Source organism: Pipistrellus hanaki, assembly GCF_964339955.1.
Source record: "Pipistrellus hanaki genome assembly, chromosome: 2".
In the NCBI taxonomy this organism is placed as follows: Eukaryota; Metazoa; Chordata; class Mammalia; order Chiroptera; family Vespertilionidae; genus Pipistrellus; species Pipistrellus hanaki.
Genome location: NC_140504.1, coordinates 42,255,941 through 42,278,728, shown reverse-complemented (window position 1 = coordinate 42,278,728; position 22,788 = coordinate 42,255,941).

Here is a 22,788-nt window from a genome sequence, read left to right as displayed (position 1 = left end):
TGGAAATGGTCCCGGGAATCCTCATTTTATGAAGTTATCCAAATGATTCCTAGACTCTGCAAGTTTGAGAAGCACTGGTCTAAGTATCTAAAAACTGGTTTGTGATTGGCTGTGCAGAAAAGTTCCTGAGTCCAGACTCCAGGCTCTCTTTCTGACGCTGGAGGCCTGTTAGAGATGATGACTATGGAGAAAGTCAGAACCAGGAGGGTGAATGGAGAGCTAGGAAGGGTGAGGTTTTGTTTCTAATTCCTTCTGCAATTTGAGAAGGCCCGGTGGTATATTTTCAGACTAGATGTTAAGACATTGAACAAATGATTCTTGTGTATCTGTCAGACATTATGATATTTAAATGTATGTGCCTTAAATCCCTATTTCTCTCTAAACTCCAGCTGACCAATTGACACATAAAAAACCTCATACAAATTTCTCCCTCTGTTTTTAAAAGTTAATAGCATCTATCCAGTCTCCAATTCTTTGCATGTAACAGATGAGCAGATTGGCATGCATTCTTCTATGGCTTTCACATCTCAAACAAACTTAAGTTGCTGAAAATCACAAGAGATGATCTCTTTTTCAATCTTAATTACAGAGATGAAATGAGAAGAATCAGTTATTTCTGCTGGTTTTAAAATGACATAGTCTTTACTTTGCATTAAAATGTCATCCACCTCTTGTTATAAATCTGTGTATTGTCTTATATTTCATTATGTGAAGACTTTTAGCATTTTAAGCCAGGATTCCTTTTGGATGTCCTAGGACCCCAATATAACTAAAGACTAGTTACTAAAATTTTGTTTTTTAATTATAAAAAGTCAACAAATAGTTTATGAAGTTACTAATAAAGACTAAACAAAGGAATAAAATGGGTATTCTCTAAAAACTCAGCTTGTACATAATATATGTTTCCATAGAACATTTGACTGAGCTTTAAGCCAGCTGATGCTGGCTCTGCTCTAAATATGCTGTGTGAATTTGAACAAAGCACCACTCTTCTCTGGACCTTAGAGTCCCTCTGCATAGAACAAGAGGGTCAGACAGGTGATTTTGGAAGACTTTTTCACCTCTGAAAGTTTCAGGGTAAAGTAACAAGGCGTTATGAAATGTCCCATAGTGTGGGAGGGAACAAATATGTCATGATTTTGTTCCAGTATAATCTGTTTCACATTTAGTATAGTCCAACCTGTGATGGGTCCTCTGTGGAACACAGATGACTCACTTCCTGTCCTAAGTGGATCTTCTCTGAAGGGTGGAACAGATCCTTCCTTCAGATATTAGCCAGCCAAGGGGGTCAAATCTATAGGCCTTTAGCCAAATTCTGCATGTTCTTGATCTATGTCAAGTTAAACCCTATATTTGAGCATACACAGACACACACACACACACACACACACACACACAAACACACACACACACAGTTAAGAACACAGCAGTTTAGAAGGTAGATGTTCTTGAAAAGTGTGCTCATCAAGTTTTCATAAACACAATCACATTTGACATTAAGTATAGTTGTTAGCAATTGAAATTAAGACTAGGGTGACAATTTTTATAAAGTGACAGATCTCTTTTGTGTAATTCTGAATGCTGGAGAAGCCTAGTATATTTCCACTTCTTCCAGAGAGTCACCCCAGACTACTGCTGACTATTAGTGCCTTCATTTATCTATCTCTCCACTAAATTATACTCTAAGAACTGGACCAATATAAGAAGGTATAAAAATACACCCTTAAAGCCACAGACTCCTAAAATGTAGAGACCAAAGGACTCTTTGAAATGTCATCTCCTCATCTCACCTTTATCATTTGCTCATTCATTCATTCATTCATTCAACAAATATTTATTTAATGTTTACTAGTTGTTAAGCATTCTGCTAGTTTAAAGATATAGGGCAAAAACAAGGAATAAAAGATTTCTACCCACATGGAATTTATATTTTTGTGTGTGTGAGGAGTGGCAAGCCATAAATAAGTAAACAAAGTGTGACAATTGGCAGGTTGATGGAATGGGGAATTACTGGTCAGGTAGGGAGAGTAACTTTAGATAGGATAGGTAGAGAAGATTTCTGTAAGGAGGTAACATTTAAACAAGTATCTGAAGAATGAGAAGGAGCAAATCATGGCAAGTGTATAGGGCTGGAGACAAGAAATAACTGGTAGAAACTGATTGTGAGGAAGAGCTGAGAGAGTTAGAGACCAGGATTGGGGAGAAGATATAAAAGGTCTGGACTAGAGTTATTGTAATAGGAAGCTGGAATTTGGATAAGTTAACAAGATAAATTCTGAAGGTGAATAAACAAGACTTGTTTCTTTATTTAAAAAGGGAGTTGGGCCAGTGTGGCTCAGTGGTTGAGCATCAACCTATGAACCAGGAGGTCACAGTTCAATTCCTGGTCAGAGCACATAGCTGGGTTGTAGGCTTGATTCCCATGATTCTCTCATAATTGATGTTTCTCTCTTTCTTTCTTTCTTTCTCTCTCTCTCTCTCTCTCTCTCTCTCTCTCTCTCTCTCTCTCTCACACACACACACACACACACACACACACCCTTCCTCTCTGAAATAAATAAAAAACATATTTAAAAAAGTGGGGTGAGAATAGGAAGGAATCAAGAGTCACTCCTTTTTTTACATGAGAACTGGGTGAAAGGTTATTTATTGAGATAGGAAGATTCCAATATACTTTTGGAAGGAAATCCAAGAAACTTATTTTAGATGTAGTGAATTTGATATCTTTATTGGACATTTAAGCAGAGATTTCGAATAAGGTACTAATTCTTCTTGAATTAATTATTTCAAAAGTGTTAGCTTTATCTTCTGACCTAGATCAAAATGCCTCTGAAGGTAGGCATGGCTTGTATTTCATATTTATTCTGTCTTATTCCAATGAAATCAATGTGAGAGAAAAGTAACAAAATCTTTATATTCCCACGTTCTAGAATTAGAAAGACCTGCTATGTTGAGTCTGCTTGTACTGGCTCACAAAACCCAATTGCTAAAATTTCAAAAATGTCATGAGCAGTTGTTAAACCTCCCTTGCGTTTATTTGTGGTGGGAGTATTTACAAAGGGAATTTGGCAAACTCTACAAATCAAGAATTCTTTCTGTAGAGAGTCTGGTTACCAAGACCCAGAGTCACCAACTCAAATGACCTATGGGGAAGTGAAGATAACATTTATAAGTGATTTGTCTAGGTCTAGAAGCATTTCTTCTATGAAATATAAAAGCATGCTGGACCCTGTCTCGTCTAAAATGAATTGCTAATTAAAATAAAAAACTTAAAGTTCTCAATCTAAAAAAAAAAAAATATATATATATATATATATAGATAGATAGATAGATACATATATGTGTATATATATCTATATAATATATATATAAAGTTCTCAATCTAAAAAATATATATAATATATATATGAATATATATATATTCAGATTATTACAAAACATTCATTTCCCCCCTCATCCTCTCTCATAAACATTTTTTAAATATGCATGATAAAAAAAGCCATGATGAACATTTCTCTTGAATTTTTACAGTCTGCTCTATATGAACTCCAGTGTTCACTTCCAATTATGGAGACATCTATTCTCTCTAAAATAGTTAAGCTCTAAGATGTCAGTTGTCATTTATAATTCCAGTCCAGTTTTGTTAGATCTTATGCTTTTTCAAGAGAAGTCAGGAATCTGAGTTTTAATGAGAAACTTCCCAGCAGTTGAAAGTTGAGCTAAAGTTTTTAAGAAAGCACCATGAGCCAAACAAAACATTTTCACAAAATTTCACTGGGCCCAAGGGCCAGCAGTGTGCAACTCAATATGAAGTTCTTGTTCATGATCATTCATCTGGGGAGGGGAGAGAGAGAAGCCACATCACATTTATTTTTTTATCAAGAAAACATTGTTTAAGTGACATATGTTGTACTCTAGCATGGTGAAGCAAATCCATCACAGGTATATTTATTTCTCTGGCTTGGTTATGGATTCCTCTAGGCAAGCACCAAGACTGCATTTTTTTATCCTCCAATAATGTAACAGTGAAAACACAAATAGGAGCTTGCTATGCAAGGAGCCATGGAAGACATTTTGCCCAGTATGCTGAAGAAACTGGTGCCCAAGGAGAAATCACTTGACCTTGTCCTCAGTAGTGAATTAGTGATGAGTTGGGACTGGAACCCAGATACATGGGTATCCTGTGTCTGAACCTTCAGCTCAGAATCACAAATTGTGCTATTGGTCCTCTGTATAAGGAATGAATCATTGCTACATATTTCTTTTCCTCCATCTTCAGGGCTATTTGGACTCAAACAGTGACATCAGTGCATATTATGGAATTGTTATTTTGTCTTGTAATTACAGTTCCTTAGAAAAATATATGCAATAATGATCTCAGCACAGGCAATAAATTAGGAAATAAATGATTAGATTTTGAGAAATGTTTTCCAGAACTGCATTCAATTGTGAGGATTCAGCCAATTAGGCAACTTGGCTAATGCCTCTAATCTAACTCAACACCCCTAGTGTGTACTGGAGAGAGTGACCAGCCCTTTGCTTCTTTTGGCTGGCACAAGTAGTCACTTGTGCTAATCAGCAATAGGGAAACAGGAAGAAGGCAAAGGGATAGGAAATATCCACCAGCAAGATGTGATGCCAAAACCTCTCCTTGGCAGTGACTCCATGAGACTAATGAACAGAAAATAATTTGATCAACCCTCCACTTAAAAACATCTACACCTACAATTTGTATACTCACAGCTTGTTAGAACTGTAAGAATGTTTATACATGACCTAATCCAACTCTTTTATTTAAATAGATAAAAAACAGAGTCCCAGATTGAGGAAATAAGTTGGTCAAGGTAGTGCTGCAAAGGAGTAGCTGAAATTGAACTTAACCTTAAGGTAAGTTCATTATAGATTTCCAAGTGCTCATCCTGTGTGGCAAGCTCCTTTTGGCTGTGTCTTCAGGGCTCTGGAAGACATTATGAATTATGGAAGCTTTGCTGATGAAAAAACTGAATTTAATTTAATTTACACTAGAAGTTCAAAGAAGAGAAATAAGAAGTGGCCATAGCAATGCCTTAGACTTAAATATTTTTTCACTTTTACTTCCCTAAGCTAAAGAAAGGAAGTAATAGCTTGAGGCCTCTCAATGTTAGAAAATAAAAAAGTAATCCATGAGCCTTTGAAAGGTGGTGAAGGGATATATGTTATATATGTTTGTGTTTAGTGAATATTGAAAGAGTGCTGAAGGAGGAATTTGGGGATCTAAATTCTACTTGGATGTGGGTCTTAATAGGTAATTTTGGAAAACTCATTCTCTCTGGATGTTGGTTTCCTCATCTTATTTTTAAGTTGCTGGTCAAGTTGTGTTTGTTTGTTTTTTCTCTTTGGGGGGGGGTGTCCAAATAAATTTCTATGCTTTGAATGTCATTGTTATGGATAGAAAAAATTTTTTTTGGATGAGAGGTGGCTTGCCTAAAGCCAGTATTTGCAAAGTCTTTACTAATCTGGCCCAATGAAATAAGCAAAGGGCTTAGAGTCTAGGAGATGGCTTTGTTTCTCTTTGCTTCTTAACTTTGGACAAATCTTTGACTTTTTCTAGGCCTTTTAAAAAGTCTCTAAAATGGGATTTTCACCTTTGCATACTTGTCTTATAGGGCTGTTACATGGAGATAAAGAATGTAGAAATGCTTTATGATATGCAGGCTCTTTTATATATAAGGGAAGGGCAAAAGTAGGTTTACATCTGCATTGTGGCATTCTTTTGAGTTAATAGAGTTTTTGTAATAATCATAAACTGCATGTCATTTCTCATACAAACAACTGCAAACCTACTTTTTCTCTTGGTGAATGAGAATAATGTAGAAACAACCTGTAGAACCAAACTTCAATGTGGCCAAGATGACCCTGAAGGAGCTGTAATTTCTTTTTCACAAGGACATTTTGTTTTCTTACTAATAGTGCAAGTTGAAACAGGGCTAAATAAAATGCCCATACTTTAATTTTGCCTGGGACAATCTTATTTTCCATGATCATCCTGGTACAATTACTAATGATACATTTTATCACGTTCAAAAGTATTTCTTTTTGGCAATAAATTAAATTGTTATCCCTAAACTTAAATATCACTATATTCAACCTCTTCATTTTACATATTAGGAAACAGAAGCTCAGAGAAGAGAAATGACTTCCTAATTCATCCAGAGTTTTCCCAAAGTCTGGACTTAGCAAACACTTCTCTCTATCTGAAAAGAAAAAAGAAAGGGTAGGAGAATATGGGGTAAGAGAATGGCTCCCTTTATCCATTCTCCAGCTTCTTGAAGCAATTGCTTAGCAAGGCCAGCCCCATCTTTCCCTTGGTTTCCTGGAAAGTGATCAGCCATAGTGTGTCTGCCAGTGGCCATGGGGGATGGAGCAAACATTACAGGACCCTGAAACAAAATCTTTTTTTTTTTTTCATCATCTTCTGCATCCATAAGAAAAACCCCAATGGAAGAACCTCTGTCTATTAATAGTTATCCCTTATTCAGACACATTTTATTATCACTCATATCACTTTCACATCCATCATCTCAATTGATCTAATTCTTACTGACTTTGGAAATAGCCTTGGCAGCACCTTATTCCCATTTTGTAGCTGAGAAAACCAAGATCTATAAAGACCGTTGACTTGATTTTGTTTTCACAGTAAGTTGAGCCAGAGTTGGGAACAGAGTTTAATATCAGATCCCCTGGTCCAGGATTCCTTCTACTTATTATCCTAGCTTCCTATAGGGTCTGCCCTTAGGCATCTCTAGGAGAAACTTCATTATAATAAGGCCTTCTTGGTATTCAAGTAACTAAATCTTCTTAGATGGAGCTCAAGGCAAACCCATTTTATATCCTCAATTTGACTCTGTGGCAAACAATGTTAGAACATGGTTCATGATCAGCTGTGAGCGTTGTTCTACAATCATTTCTGAGAAGATGAGTATGTAGATAGAGAACAGGGTATTTCATTCTGGAGTAAGATTTTTTTTTTTAATTGGTGCTAGAATCATGGGGAATAGAGTTTCACAACAGTAACTAACTGTGCTGTGCTTGCAAATCAGTGACCCAATAATTTGCAAAAATCCCCATTTCAGAGAGATTTGTTCTGATGAAAACTGAAATTCTTTATTTGGAACTTGACACATCCCAAAACCATAAGAAGTCAGCTTGACAAGATATGCTGCTATATCCATCATCTCTCTGACCTAGGGAGGCATCTATGTGGGTGCGAATGCTTTGGTGGCAAGAGTCAGGGACTTAGCCATGATCCTGATTCTGTGTGTGACTCATGTGATGTTAACAAGCCACTTTTCAATTTTTTGGTTATTAGACACTTCCTCCCAGTTGATTTAATAGGAAAAACATGGGCTTTAAATCAGGCAGACCAGGATTTACATACTATGTTCTCTATTGATTAGCTGTGTGATTTGAAGAAGTTAGTTGTTCTCACTGAGCCCCATTTTCCTCAGAAGGGGATAAAAATAGTCCTTCTTTAACTCATAGAAACAGAGACCAAAGGGATGGTCGCCAGGTGAGAGACAATGGAGAAGAGGTGAAAAAAGATGAAGGGGAATATAGTCAATAATGTTGTGATAAGTTTGCCTCATAAATGATGGTCATTAGAATTAGCAGGATGATCCCACTGTAAGGTGTTAAAATGTCAAATCACTATATTGTACACCCAAAACTAACATAACCCATATAGGATTGCATACCAACTATCTATATTATAAAAGGCCAGTGGCCGTAACACTGTAACAACCAAGCAACTGGCAACCAGGAGGTGCATTGATGGGTCTCACAGCATGGCAGATCTGAGTCTCATGCAATTTTGTGCCCTGGGCCTCTAGTTCTTAAATAAATAAATAAATAAATAAATAACTTTTAAAGGAAAGAAAGCCACTTTTCATTTAGGAAGCCCAGTTTCTTCAACTGTCAGATGTTGAGATTGGATTAATCAGCATGCTTCTAACTTCTAAAGTTATTGGATTCTTTTTTCTGAGAATGATTTGGAAACTGGAATGTATAAATGAGTCAAAGAGCTGGGGATAAAGACTAGGAGCCAATTAATTTAATATTCTTGTGTGACCATGTGACATGTGCATGTGTATGGAAATCTTATCTAATAAAAGAGTAATGTGCAAATTGACCATTGCTCCAACACACAAAATGGCCTCTCCATGTGGTCAAAGATGGTTGCCCCCATGTGGACACAAGATGGCTGCTACAAGATGGTTGGCAGGGGAGAACAGTTGGGGGCTATCAGGCCTGCAGGGGAGGGCATTTAGGGGTGACCAGGCCAGCAGGGGAGGGAAATTGGAGGTGACCAGGCCAGCAGGGAAGGGAAGTTAGGAGTGACCAGGCCTGCAGGGAAGTACAGTTAGGGGTGACTGGGACAGCAGAGGAGAGAAATGGGGGTGACCAGGCCCGCAGGGGAGGACAGTTAGGGGCAACCAGATCAGCAGGGAAGGGCAGCTAGGGGCATTTTTCTGGCAGGGGAGCACTTAGGCATTGATCAGAGTTGCAGAGGAGTGGTTAGGGGGTGAACAGGCTGGCAGGCAGAAGTGGTTAAGGGCAATCAGGCAGATAGGCAAGCAGGTGGTTGGGAGCTATAATCCTGGATTATGAGAGAGGTCCCAGATTGGAGAGGGTACAGGCTAGGCTGAGGAATACCCTCCCCCCCCGTGCACGAATTTTGGCACTCGGCTGCTAGTAATTGATAATGTTCAAAGATGATTTTATTCCCACCACTGGTATCCTAAAGATCAGTAATATTTTTTTAAAGTTATAAACATGGGTATTTATTTAGAGAATATAATAGAATTTTAAAAGCTGATAAAATCACAAACATCATAACATCTAAAAACGACTATATCTGTATTAATTAAGTGCTTTCCATACTTCTCTAGTTTTTATTTATTTTATTTATTTATTTTTTTAACATATAAGGGGTTTGGGGCATTATTTATTTCAGAAGAGTTACATTTATTTATTTATTTCATTTTTATTTAATTTATTGGGGTGACATTGGTTAATATAAATATAGGTTTCAGATATACAATTTTATAATAAATCATTTGTATATTGTATTGTGTTTTCACTACCCCAAGTAAAGTCTTCTTCCATCTCCATTTTCTGCCCTTTCCCCCCTTCTAATTCCTCTCATCCCCTTTCCCTCTGATAATAACCATACTGTTGTTTATGTCTCTGAGTTTCTACTTTACACTTAAAGGAACTAGAAAAAAACAATCAATAAAACCCAGAGTGAATAGAAGAAAGGAAATGAATAAAGATCAGAGCTGAAATAAACCAAATAGAGTCTAAAATCAATACAAAATATTAATGAAACTAAGAGCTGGTTCTTTGAAGAGATAAACAAGATTGACAAACCTTGGCAGAGAAACCAAGATGGTGGCATAAGTAAACACCTAAACTGCTGCCTCACACAACAATTTCAAAACTACAACTAAAAGACAAAATGTCTATCACACAGAACCACGGGAAAGCTGGCTGAGTGGAAGTTTTACAACTAGAAGAAAAGAGAAAAGAGCATTGAGACATGCACAAGGGCTGAAAAGTTGAGGTATGGAGGCAACTGGATGCACTGCTTTTTTTTTCAACCCGAAGGGATACAAGCTCCCAATTACTCTGAAATCCAGTTTCTGGGGACATACTGGGGACCCAAACTCCTACAGGGAAAAACTGGACTGTTGGTCATCGAGTTGGAAAGTGAGGGCATCTTTCTTGCAGAGGTGCGCCCAGCAATCATTGTTTACTGTGATGGGGCAAGGGATGTGGGGACTTGGAAACACAGAAATGCAGAGAAGGCTGACTGGCAGCCATCGCTTTTTTCCATGCCCTACCCTAGTGATGCCCTAAAACCCCACCCTACACAATCTACAAACCCACCCAAGCTCAGGCACAGCAGCTTTTGCATGTAGTAAATGGCCTGCTCTATCCCAGCTTAACCAAACAAACTGAAGCTCTGGACAGACAGACAGAGAGTTCCAAAACCTCCAAACTTCAAGCAAAGAGGAGAAAATTATAGTTCTCACTGTAGCTCCTGCTGGGTGGCCTCACATAGTAGCTGACCTGTACCCCAATTGAGATCCAGAAGCTAGTGTATCTAGTGGTCTGTGTGAGACAACACCAGATTTCAACTATTCTCATAAGGGACACATTCAAGAGGCAAACTCAGTGAACACCAAAGCCCCACTGAAACAAGTCCTGCCTCATAAGCATGTCTCCAGCACAGCAATTCTTCCATTATAGACACAGCGGGTTCTCACATCCAATTGGCCTGGAGGTCAATTCCTCCCAATGATACCAACAACAATCAAGACTTAACTACTACAAGGCTGTATACACAGTCCATAAAGGGGTGCACCAAGAGTGTCCACCTCAGGTAACTGGGGAGGCTGACCCACTGGGCCATATAGGACACCTAACACACAAAGCTACCCTACCAACTCAGGGAAGCAGCCAAAATGTGGAGACAAAGAAACATATCACAAATGAAAAAAAAATGGATAAAATAAACGACTGGATATAGAGTTCAAAACCATGATTATAAGGTTTCTCAAGAATTTCTTAGAAAAGGCTAATAAATTTAGCCAGACACTCAAGGATATGAAAAAGGACCAACTAGAAATTAAACATACACTTAATGAAATAAAAAAATATTATACAGAGACCCAACAGCAGACTAGAGGAATGAAATATTTGAAATACAAAGAAGCAAAAAACTCTTAACCAGGAAAGAAAAAAGAAAAAAGAATCCAAAAAGTTGAAGATAGTGTAAGGAGCCTCTGGGACAACTTCAAGCATACCATCAGAATTATGGGGGTGCCAGAAGAAGAGAGAGTGCAAGATACTAAAAACCTATTTGAAGAAATAATGACCAAAAACTTTCCCACCTGGTGAAAGAAATAGACTTACAAGTCCAGGAAGTGCACAGAAAACAATCCCATTCACACTGTATATAAAAAAAATAACAATAAAAAACCCACCTAGGAATAAATTAAACCAGGACATAAAAGACTTGTAATTGGAAAATTATAAGACACTAAAAAAAGAAATTATAGAAGATACAAATAAGTGGAAACATAAATATCATGGTTATAGACAGGAAGAATAAACATCATTAAAATATTCATACTATTCAAAGGAATCTATAGATTCAATGCAATTCCTATCAAGATATTGATGGCATATTTCACAGAACTAGAACAAATACTCCAAAAAACTATTTGGAACTACAAAAGACCCTGAATAGCCACAGCAATCTTGAGGAAGAATAATAAAGTTTAAGGAATCATGCTACCTGATATTAAACTATCCTACAAGGCCATACTTATAAAAAGAGCATGGTATGGGCACTAAAACAGACATATAGAGCAATAAAATAAAACAAAATACAGAACCTCTATATATATACTATATAATAAAAGGCTAATACTATATAATACTATATAATAAAAGGCTAATATGCAAATTGTCCCCTTGACTGTTAGTTCAACAAGGAGTTCAACCAGGGGGTGGGCTAGCCAACCAACTGTCTGGGGCCCCTCCCCTTAGCCAGTCCCACCCCCGATCAGCCCTCCCACCCTGATCTGAAGTGGGTCTGGCCCACCAATCACTCACAGCCCCTCCCTTGGCCAGCCTGGCCCAAATAGCCCTGATAGAGCAGGCCGCTGGACCCCACCCATGCATGAATTCATGCACCAGGCTTCCAGTCAATTAATATTTGACAAAGGAGGCAAAAACAAACAATGGGTAAAGACAGTCTATTCAATAAATGGTGTTGGGAAAATTAGACAGATATGTGCAAAACAAACAAACAAACAAACAAACAAACAAAAAACAAACTAAAGAAAGTAGACCACATTCTTACACTAAACACAAGAATACACTCAAGCCTGACTGGCATGGCTCAGTGGTTGAGCATTGACCTATGAATCAGGAGGTCATGTTTTGGTTCCCTGACAGGGCATATGCCCAAGTTGCAGGCTAGATTCCCAGTATGTGATGGGCATGGGGGGGAGGAGGAGGGGAAATGTAGGAGGCAACTTATCAACAATTCTCTCTCATCATTGATGTTTTTATCTCTCTCCTTCTCCTTTTCTTACTGAAATCAATAAAAATATTTTTAAAATAATACATTAAAAATGGATTAAAGACATAAATGTTAGACTAGAAACCATAAAAGTCTTACAAGAAAATATAGGCAGTGAAATCTCAGACATTTCTTGTAGCAATATTTTTTCTAATATATTGCCTCAGGCAAGGGAAACAAAAGAAAAAATAAACAAATGGAACTACAAAAATTAAACAGTTTTGCACAGCAAATGAAATCATCAACAAAATGTACACACCCCCATTGAATGGGAGAACATATTTGCCAGTGAAATATCTGATAACAGATTAATATCTAAATTTATAAAGAACTTACACAACTCAACACACAAAAAAAAATTTAATTGAAAAATAGTCAAAGGACCTGAAGAGAGCCTTCTCCAAAGAAGATATACAGATGGCCAACAGACATTGAAAAGATGCACAATATCATTAATCATCAGAGAAATACAAATGAAAACTCCATGAGGTATCACCCCAAGCCTATGAGAACATCTAACATCAATAAATCAACAAATAATGATTGTTGGTTAGTTTGTGAAGAAAAGAAAATCCTTGTGCACTATTGGTGGAAATGCAGATTGGCGCAGCCACTGTGGAAAGCAGTATGCAGTTAGCTCAAAAAATAAAACTGCCTGGATGACCCATCTATTCCACTTCTGGGAATATATTCAAAGAAACCCAAAACACTATTTTGAAAGAATATATACACCCCTATATCCATTGCAGAATTATTTACAATAGCCAAGATTTGGAAGCAGCCCAACTGTCCATCAGATGAGTAATAATAATAATAAAAAAAGTTATGTTACATTTACACAATGGAATACTTTTCACCTGTAAAAGAAAGAAATCTTACCTTTTCGACAGCATGAATGGACCTAGAGAATATTATGCTAAGTGAAATAAGCCTGTCAGAGAAAGACAAGTATCATATTATTTTACTTTATGTGGAATCTAATGAACAAAATAAACAGGCAAAATAGAAAGACTCATAAATACAGAGAATAGACTGGCAGCTGTCAGAAGGGAGAGAGGTGGAGACCTGGAGAAAAAGGTAAAGGGATTAAGTAAAAAGAAAAGGGGGGAAGGGGAACAGCAATATCTTAGTGATAGATGTTAAGCATCTGAGGGGTTGCAATGAGCTCATAATTCAGGATACTGAACTTGGAAGATAGGAAAAGGTGTTATGATAACGTACAAAGGTGGAGGGCAGCATGATATAATTGTTGCCCTTTACAAGTGCACAACACTTTATAGTTTACAAAATGTTTGCTGATCAGTTGCCTCTTTTGAGCTTGCCCAGTACTGTACATTCAGGCATTTCATGAAGCACTGATTCTGTGCTGGTTCCATGGTAGAACTCAGGAATATAAAAAGTAAGAGAGACCATTTGATCCTCAAGGGGACCACTCTTCATCTGATAAAGGAAAAGGCTTGTACACAAATCATTGCAATTGAAAAATAGAAAGGCTCTATCATGGGTGAAGGGAAGGGTTTGGGAAACCGACCATGGGGTAGCAAATAGAGGTAATGCTGTGAAGGGAGCCAGACATGGAAGGGCTTTGAATGCAATGCAAAGAATCTGGACCTCTTGTAATTAGATCTCTGTTTTCCAGGTGGGGAAACAGGCTCACAGAAGTTGGGAACTTTGCTGAAGCCTCATGCACAGGTAAAGCAATTGTAGGGTTGGTGAACCCTGTTTCCTGCTGCTCTTTCTGCTACCCTGTGCTGCCTCCAGCAGGCCTAAGCAGAGGCAGGCTCTCCTGAGAGAGGCCTCTGGGCTGTTTATCCTGCTCAGTGGGGCTGGCTCTGGCAGGAATTGCAAGTGGGTGGGGTGGGGGCCCTGGAAGAGAGGAGGGGCCTGACAACAAGGGCTACATTCAAGGCCTGCACTGGAACTGGGTGAGGAGAATGGAAAGCTACAGTCTGTCGGAGCGTCCAGCCTTGGCAAGGCCATTGGGGCCTTATAAGGAAATGTTGTTCTCTCTCAGCCAGTGGGGCTGGGACAGAGCCCTGTACCCACAGGACAGAGCTGCCCTTGTAGTGGTAGGCTGGGGTGCCACCGCCCCTCTGCTGTGAGCAGGAATCTCAATGGGCCACTTCTGCAGGCTCAGCATTCCCTCTCATCCTCAGTGTGTCTGCAACCCCCACCCCCTTGATGCCCTCACGCTCCACAATGGCTTGGGATGATTAGAGGAGAGGAAAAACACAAAACAAAACAAAGATTTGGCAAGATTCCAGGCCTTGCTGCTGTCTGATGCCGAATTACCCAGAAAGCAGGCACCGGTCAAATTCTCCCTTTTCTCTGAAGGGTGCGTGAGTAAAGGGACCTCTCTTTTCCCTCCTTTCCTACCCTGTACCCTTGTCTTCTGGTGATCATAGAGCTCCCTGCCTGGGCCCTGTGTGCTGTAGGCAGGCAGCACCTGAGACAGTGGGGTGGAGGAAGCCTAGTGCTGGTGTGTGAGGGAGGGAAGAGGCCACTGGAGCATTCCCAGGAGAAGGATTACACTCTTAAGAGGCCTTACCTGTGCCAGGCAGGCCAGAGGATCTGAGAGACTCCAGAGCTACAGAGGAAAAACACAGCCTGCTCAGAAGGCAGCAGACAGCGCTCCCTGCAAAAGGCCAGGCAGCATTAGTCAGCTCCTGGAAGGAGTGTCCTTCTACAGCTTGCCATGAGTATGATTTAAAGTACTGATCCCTGAGGGATCCCCCTGAACCTGAGATTGGGGGTAGGAGCAGAAAAATGCTTAGTTTGTGGCCTTTTGCTTTGCCTATTAAAAGACTCCTAGACGCATAAAACCCTGGAGCTACAAGAAAAAAGGTCAGCCAGCCCAGTTCTGCACCTAAAGCAAGCTTGGCAGTTAGCAATCAGCCCGTGCTCTCCCAGTGACCACGAACTCCATCCCTCACTTCAGTCCCTCCAATACCCACAGGTGACCCCCTGCCTGTGAGTCATTGTGAACTATCCTGAGGGTACCATCCAGAGCAAAGCTCTGAGAAGTACAAATAAGCAAAATAAGGAGGAGAAAGTTGTGAACCCCAAGAAAATCATAGATGAAATGCTCTAAGAGATGATATGATATGATATGAGAAGTAGAAATTTCTCTTGACTAGGTGTGCAAAGCAATGGACAAGTAATAGTGTTCTTAAAAAGATGACATTGGGGTGAAGAAAAGCCAAGAGTTCAAAAATGACATTTTGAGAGCTTGGAAAAAGGGGAACAGTTTCTGGGGGAGGGACTGGCATGAGCAGGGGTGGAAAAGCAGCATGGGGTTTGCTTGGTCCCTACTCATGGTTAGATATGCACAACTGGGAAGGAGAAAGATGGGACTGGATATGGGTTAGCACTGGATTTTGGAAGAACTGAATGCCAGAGAGAAGAGGAGATTCAAGTAAAAGACAGCTAGAGCCACTGAAAGGTTTTGAGTGTCCGAGAGAGATGACCACTGCTGTATCTGGTAGCAGGTGCAGGAAGAAATAAAAGAAGAAGCATCCTTCCATTTCAGTGACATTAAGAAAGTGCTCCTTCCCTAAGCAGCTCTGCTGGGTTCTATTCTCCTCCCAGGGTCGGTAAGCCTAGCTCTCCAAATGGCCACTTTGATCCCATGATTTCAGTGCCACTGGGTCTTGGAGATCCTTTTTGAACAACCAGTGACTGTCCCTTAGGAATTTGAACAACTAGCAACTGTCCCTTAGAAAATGATCAAGATTAAGTGCTTTACTTTGCACCTGGAGGCTTTTTGTACACAATTCATTCCGTTCAGAAGGTTATCAAAAAGTACCCAGGGTTGAAAAGCAAAGACGGAGTGATGCCATCTCATTTCAAGGAGCCTGTCCTTTGTTAGGAATCAACAATTCACACCTGCACTTGCCCTTTGCTGTTAATAGACTGGTGACTACCTCCTTGGTTTTTCCTCTATTGCTTCCTTCCCTTTTTTTCAAGGCTTGCCCCCATGGTGGTACTACCACGCCAGGGGCACGGGGCCTTTACAGAGTGCCTTGGCAGGAGCGTAGGAACACCTAAGGCACTCTCTGGCATAGCAGGTATTCTGGTCCTGTTTCCCGTCAGTCAGGCTAAACCTGGTCCACTGCCCAGCATAGCTATCTCTGCAGCAAGATCCTGAGGGACTTGAGCTTGATCTCACCTGGTTCCTGCCTTGTGGCCATGAGGGAGGAACCTGAGGAGCCTCCCACCAACTTTTCCTTCCTTTGCAGTGCAAATCCTAACCCTTCAAGCCACAAAGGTAAAATCCTGGGCATGGAGGAACTGTTGGCTCCCTTGCCCATCCAATAGTTACAATAGTATTCATTTTGCATTGGGAGTAGATAAAAAATGAATTTATTTATTTCCTCTACGGCATATGCGAGCATGTTTATTGTGAGACATTATATTCAGTCTAAAAAGTGAATTTCAATTAGCCAACTCATGATGGCTGGGGACCTGTTCTATGAAGCAGAGTTGTCTTGGTACCCCTTAATTTTTACCACCACCTAATTGTCCATTAGTCCCAGTCTCCAACTCAGAGAAATATTATTAGCAAATCACTGCAGATTTACATTGTATTTAATTTTACATAACTATTCAGTCATTATTCACCCATTTATTTGCTTTGGTAATGAGTAGTTAAAAAAATAGAAAAGTAGAAAGGGAAATCAGTAAAAGTCTTCCTCTTCCTCTTTCCCCATTTATCCTGTTGTCCTCCCTGAAGCAGCCTCTGTTGCCATTTTCTTGTGGATCCTTCTCGGTGATGTTTTTATGGAAATAATTACTAAGGGCTTTCCTAATCTAGTAGACATAGTTCATTCAGAAGAATGAAAATGTGTTTAGACAAAATTCTCCAGGTCAGTTGCTCTCTCAGGTTCGCCTACTCAGGATGCTGAAACCTGATTCCAGATGTCAGGTAGCACTCACCTGATCCAGGTGTCTATGGAGCAGTCCCTTATGTTCTTTAGCCTGGCCCTTTATGCCAACATGCTGAGGACATCTGAACACCCTCTCCAGAATGAGATTTCAATGCCATCCTCTGCATGGCTGTGTAGATAATGAATTGTGCAGAGATTCTACTGTGAGCTCTAGTGCCAGATTAGGAAGGATCTGGGTATCTGGCATCCACGTGGGTAGGACAAAGGGAAGAGTCCCTGTGGCATTAGCATCCTTTTTTCTGGACTATCTTCCTTTGGTTCTTCATGGACTTATCTGTACTAAAGTTCCCACTACTTGTTCTAGACCTCTAGCAAGTGCTCACAGAGAAATTATAGTTTGGACTTGCTCACCCTGGGACCTGGGCCCCACTGGCCCTGATGCTCACTGCTCCTACTGGAGCACTGTCTTGTACATGAAGTTGCTGTGGCTGCATTTTCTCAGGGAGGATCAGGATTCATCAGTCCTGGCAACTCTGGTCTCTGCATGCTGACTGCTGGGAAGGGTTTTAAAGTCTTTGGGTGAGAAGAATCTCTTCTGAAGAGAGAAGAATCACCAAACTGAAAATGAATCCTCCATTTGCAATCACAGTGCAGTGTCATTAAATGTCTCCCAAACCACAGCAGTCTGGGACTTGTCGCCCAATGTCACGTGAAGTTTCCTTACAGAAAGATATACATAGTAAGGGAGGTAGAAACAAGTCAGCACAAACAAAACTATAAATATCTTTGTAGAGACAGATGCATGAAATCTAACTGGGTTAGGGAAACAGATGTAGATGAACAGCTGGATAAGACTACAGGTTTAAACCTATTGAAATACTAAGAAGGTGATATAAAAGATAATATTAAAGAAAAAGTTTCTCATGGTTCTTTTATGTTTTGCAACATTTAAAAAAATATTTTGTAGGCCCTTCAATCTTCTTGTTCATATACAAAGCACATTTTAGCATAGCTGCAATCTTGTCACAAATGAAATTCACAGTTTTTGCTTAATATTGTTAGCACTTGCCATATTGCTCCAATCTTTATTTTATGGCTGTAGAAATGTCATTGTGGTGATTCACAAGACAATTGCAACCTATTGTTGCAATTTTATGTCTCTAGCTGCTTACTGATATGGATAATTTTGAAAGAAACACCCCTGGATGTTTAGCTTTGTGATTCTGTTGATTTCCTTAGGATCAAACTTAAGAAGGGAGATGAGTTGGCCAAAGTGTGCCCCTTATGAGGAGCAGCATTCCCTCTGGCACAAAACTATGTGTGTCTAAGCCTAATGCTTTTCTTGTTAGCTTGGTGCTCCAAGTCAGTAAATAGCACGTCACCTGGCAACTGAGCAGAAGTGCCGAGGTTTACTAGGCCCCGAGGGAGACCTATTGCTCTACAAGTTTTCTACTGGCAGCATAATATTCATGGGTGCCTTTCTCAGGTCTTCCTCTGAGCAAAGGTTGTTCATTTGTGGCTGGCATATAAAGACCTCAGGACCAACAGTTGAAGAGAGCAGCAGTGATCCCAGTTCTTCTACTGTGGCTGCAAGGGTAAGGGTTACATGGGGTGTAGGGGTGTGAGTCACTGCATTCTTGCCGTGAGGACACTGTGACTCTCACCAGTGGCACAACCCTTGTGGCACATGTCTAGTTATGTGAAACCTAGATGTCAGCCGAGGCCCTTGGAGATCTGATTAAAGTTGACCCACGCCCAAATGCCAAGCCTTGTGAGAGCCTTGAATCCACAGCCCAGTTTCTATGAATGTGTGTGTCATCATACCTTCCTCAGCCTTCCTGCCCTTTTGTCTCAGTGTGCTGCCTGGTTCTGCCCCACATCAATTCAAGGAGCAAAGATCCATTCCTTTCTCAGTCATCACAGAAATTCACCTGCATCCAGGCTGCTGTAAGTTTGGTAACTTTACTGAAGATGGAAGGTCTCAAGGAGGAATCTCACATAGATTGGGCAATCTTTGGTTTGTTTCACTTTAATATGGTTAATTTTATGTTATGTGGCTTTTGCTTCAATTTTTAAAAGAGAAAAGTCAATCCAACAAACAAACACCAGGTGTGGATTTACTCTCCCTCCTCTTGCTCTATCCATCCTTGCCTGTTTTGGGCCATGATGCTCCCTCACTGTACCCAGAATGAAAATGTGCAGACTCAGTTCTCAATTCTGTCCCGTACTAGCTGTGTGGATCTATGTGGTTTATGCCTCTCTCTGGACCTCAACTTCCAAATCTGCAAGATGAGGCAATTGTTTCAGATTTTATCTGAAGTCCCTCCCAGGTTGGCCCTCAGTGATCATGAGGGCAGAAAGAGGATGAAATTCAATGAGGAAAAGGAGGCATTCTCTGTTTCCTTTGAACCTTTCTCTTCTGGGCTAGTGGATGGCAGTAGCTTTTAATTTCCTCTGTCTCCAGGCATGAGGGAAACAGTAACCCAGAAAACAGCTTTAGCTCTTGACCCAGCTGGCACCACTGGGCTCCCACCGTGTTTCACTGAGCAATGTGAGCCCCTTGGTAATTCTGTTAAGCAGCCAGGGCGGTGAGTCATTCAATACCACCCAAACACCTCCCTGCCGTGTCCTGGCCAGGAGTTGAGCCCAGCACTGAGACTTGACCTGCAGCAACATTCTAAACATAAACTGGAGCTATCAACTGGGTTGTGACTTGGAGACCCAACATGCCTAAATCAGTGTTCAGTCGCGCCCAACTTGCACTCATTCATTCACTTGTTACAACTTTACTGAACCCCTGTGACATCTCGGGCAGTGTGTTAAGCCTCAGGGAGATGTGGCTCTGTCTTCAAGGCACTCAACATCCCCTGGGAGAGATAGACTTGTAAACAGGAAGGAAATGGAGTGAAATAAAGGTGTGAAACAGGACAATGAGCCTTCCCGAGGAGAGCAGCATCATCTCTGCAATGAAGAATGTAGGGCTTGGCTGGAGGGTCAAGGAATGACTTTGCCAATGAAGTGGCACCTGAGCTAGGTTTTGAAGGATAATGGGGGCTCCATGTTCCGGTGGTGCTTCAAAAAAGTGTGACTTTTAAAATGGAATGCCTAATTGAGAAGAAGTGTTTATTACTGTCACTATTTAGAATTGCCACAGCAAGGTGACAATAAAAGGAAAGCTACATTGTAGTTTTATCACTGATTTAAAAATCCTACAAACTATGCATCCCCTTATTGTCTAGACCAGGTGTCGGCAACCTACGGCTCCAGAGCCGCATGCGGCTCTTTTGAAGCTTTACCACGGCTCCGACAACTTGCAAGCCTGTGTGAAAATGAAGGTAACATCTTACAGCCCTGATGTGCTGACACTGTGCACTGAGGTTCAGGAGCAAAAATCCCATTAACCAGGTAAATTAAATATTTTAATTAGCTATTAATTTGCAAAAATATATTTTACATTGTTAAGTGAAAAAGTCCTTTTTTTCTTCAGATTGACAGCTAACTGCACAATCCGGTATATAGCATTAAGATAAGAAACAATATATGCAGTGTTATATTTGTTTTAAATGTTGCAATGGTTTTGCGGCTCCCTGGTTTTTTTTCCTTCGGAAACTGGTCCAAGTGGCTCTTTATGTCTTAAAGGTTGCAGACCCCTGGTCTAGACTATACTAGATTAGCGTCTTCCCCCCCACTGTCAAGCACACAAGGTAGAAAATAATATTCAAAGCAGCAGGTGCAGCATGTACCCAAAGCAGGAAAGTATGAAACTTCAGATGCATTAATGGAATGGCAAGCAATTTGGTATGATGGAACATGGGATATTTGGGGAAAGAGAGCTGGGGAAGAATAGAAGATAGAATCTCATTTCTTTTTTTGTTTTGTTTTGTTTTTTAATTTAATAAATCTTTATTGTTCAGATTATTACAATTGTTCCTCTTTTCCCCGCCATAACTCCTCTCCACCCGGTTCCCATCCAACCCTCTGCCCTTACCTCCCCACACTGTCCTCATCCATAGATGTATAATTTTTGTCCAGTCTCTTCCCATACCCCCCACATCCCTTTCCCCTGATAATTATCAGTCTACTCCCTTTCTATGCCTCTGATTCTATTATATTCACCAGTTTATTCTGTTCATCATATTTTTAATTCACTTGACTTTTAGATTCACTTGTTGATAGATATGTATTTGTTGTTCATAATTTTTATCTTTACTTTTTTCTTCTTCTTCCTCTTCTTAAAGAATACCTTTCAGCATTTCATATAATACTGGTTCGGCAGTGATAAACTCCTTTAGCTTTTTTCTTATATGTGAAGCTCTTTATCTGACCTTCAATTCTGAATGATAGCTTTGCTGGGTAGAGTAATGTTGGTTGAAGGTTCTTGCTATTCATCACTTTGGATATTTCTTGCCACTCCCATCTGGCCTGCATAGTTTCTGTTGAGAAATCAACTGATAATCATATGGGTGCTCCCTTGTAAGTAAGTAACTGTTTTTCTCTTGCTGCTTTTAATATTCTCTCTTTGTCTTTTGCTTTTGGCATTTTAATTATGATATGTCTTGGTGTGGTCCTCTTTGGGTTCCTTTTGTTTGGTGTTCTGTGTGCTTCTCAGACTTGTAAATCTATTTTTTTTCACCAGGTGGGGGAAGTTTTTAGTCACTATTTCTTCAAATAGGTTTTTAGTATCTTGCTTTCTCTCTTCTTCTGCTCTCCCCCCTCCTCCCCCCCATTATTCTGATGTTGGTATGCTTGAAAGTTGTCCCAGTGGCTTCTTACACTATCTTCAACTTTTTGGATTCTTTTTTTGTTTTGCTTTTCCAGTTGAGGGTTTTTTTGCTTCTTTGTATTCCAAATCTTTGACTTGATTTTTGCATTCTTCTAGTCTGCTGTTGGGTCTCTGTATAATTTTTTTTATTTCAGTTAGTGTATGTTTCATTTCTAATTGATCCTTTTTCATATCCTCGAGGGTCTCGCTCAATTTATTGGCCTTTTCTAATAAATTCTTGAAAAACCATATAACTGTGGTTTTGAACTCTATATACAGTCATTTGTTTTCCTCCATTTCTTTCGTTTGTGATCTGTTTCTTTGTCTCTGCATTTTGGCTGCTTCCCTGAGTTGGTAAGGTAGGTGTCCTATAGGGTACAGTGGCTCAGCCTCCCCAGTTACCTGAGGGGGACACTCTTGATGCACCCCTTTATGAACTGTGTTTACAGCCTTGTTGTAGTTAAGTCTTGATTGTTATTGGGAGGAATTGACCTCCAGGCCAGTTGGCTGTCAGGATCATCTGTGTCTATGCCAGGAGAACTTCTGTGCTGGAGACAGCCTTATGGGACAAGACTTGCAAAATTGCAAAAGCCTCTGTGCTCGACTTGGATGGGTCAGAGTCTCACGCCTAGCAGACAGTCTGAGCTTCTTGTCAGCCCTGCCCTATGAGGCTCCTGGGTCTCAGTGTTCCTCGGTAATTGCTGCAAGCACCTCTGAGAGAAAGCTGCCCTTGAGTTTTGCCTGCTGCCAGACAGTCCATTTTCTCCCCCCTAATGAATCTCGATTCCTAGATGCTTGCCTAAGTTGGAATTTAATGCAGTTGGGAGCTTCCAGTTCCCTCCAGCTAGAGAAAGCTAGTGGCACACTCAGCAGTCAGTCCTCTCTGCGTGCACTTGCATGTTTGCATCTAGACCTCTGCCTTTCCCAACTTCCCTGAGTTTCCACCTGACAGTCCAGATTCCCCCTGTATAATACTGGGTCCCCAGAGGCTCACACAGACCTGGGGT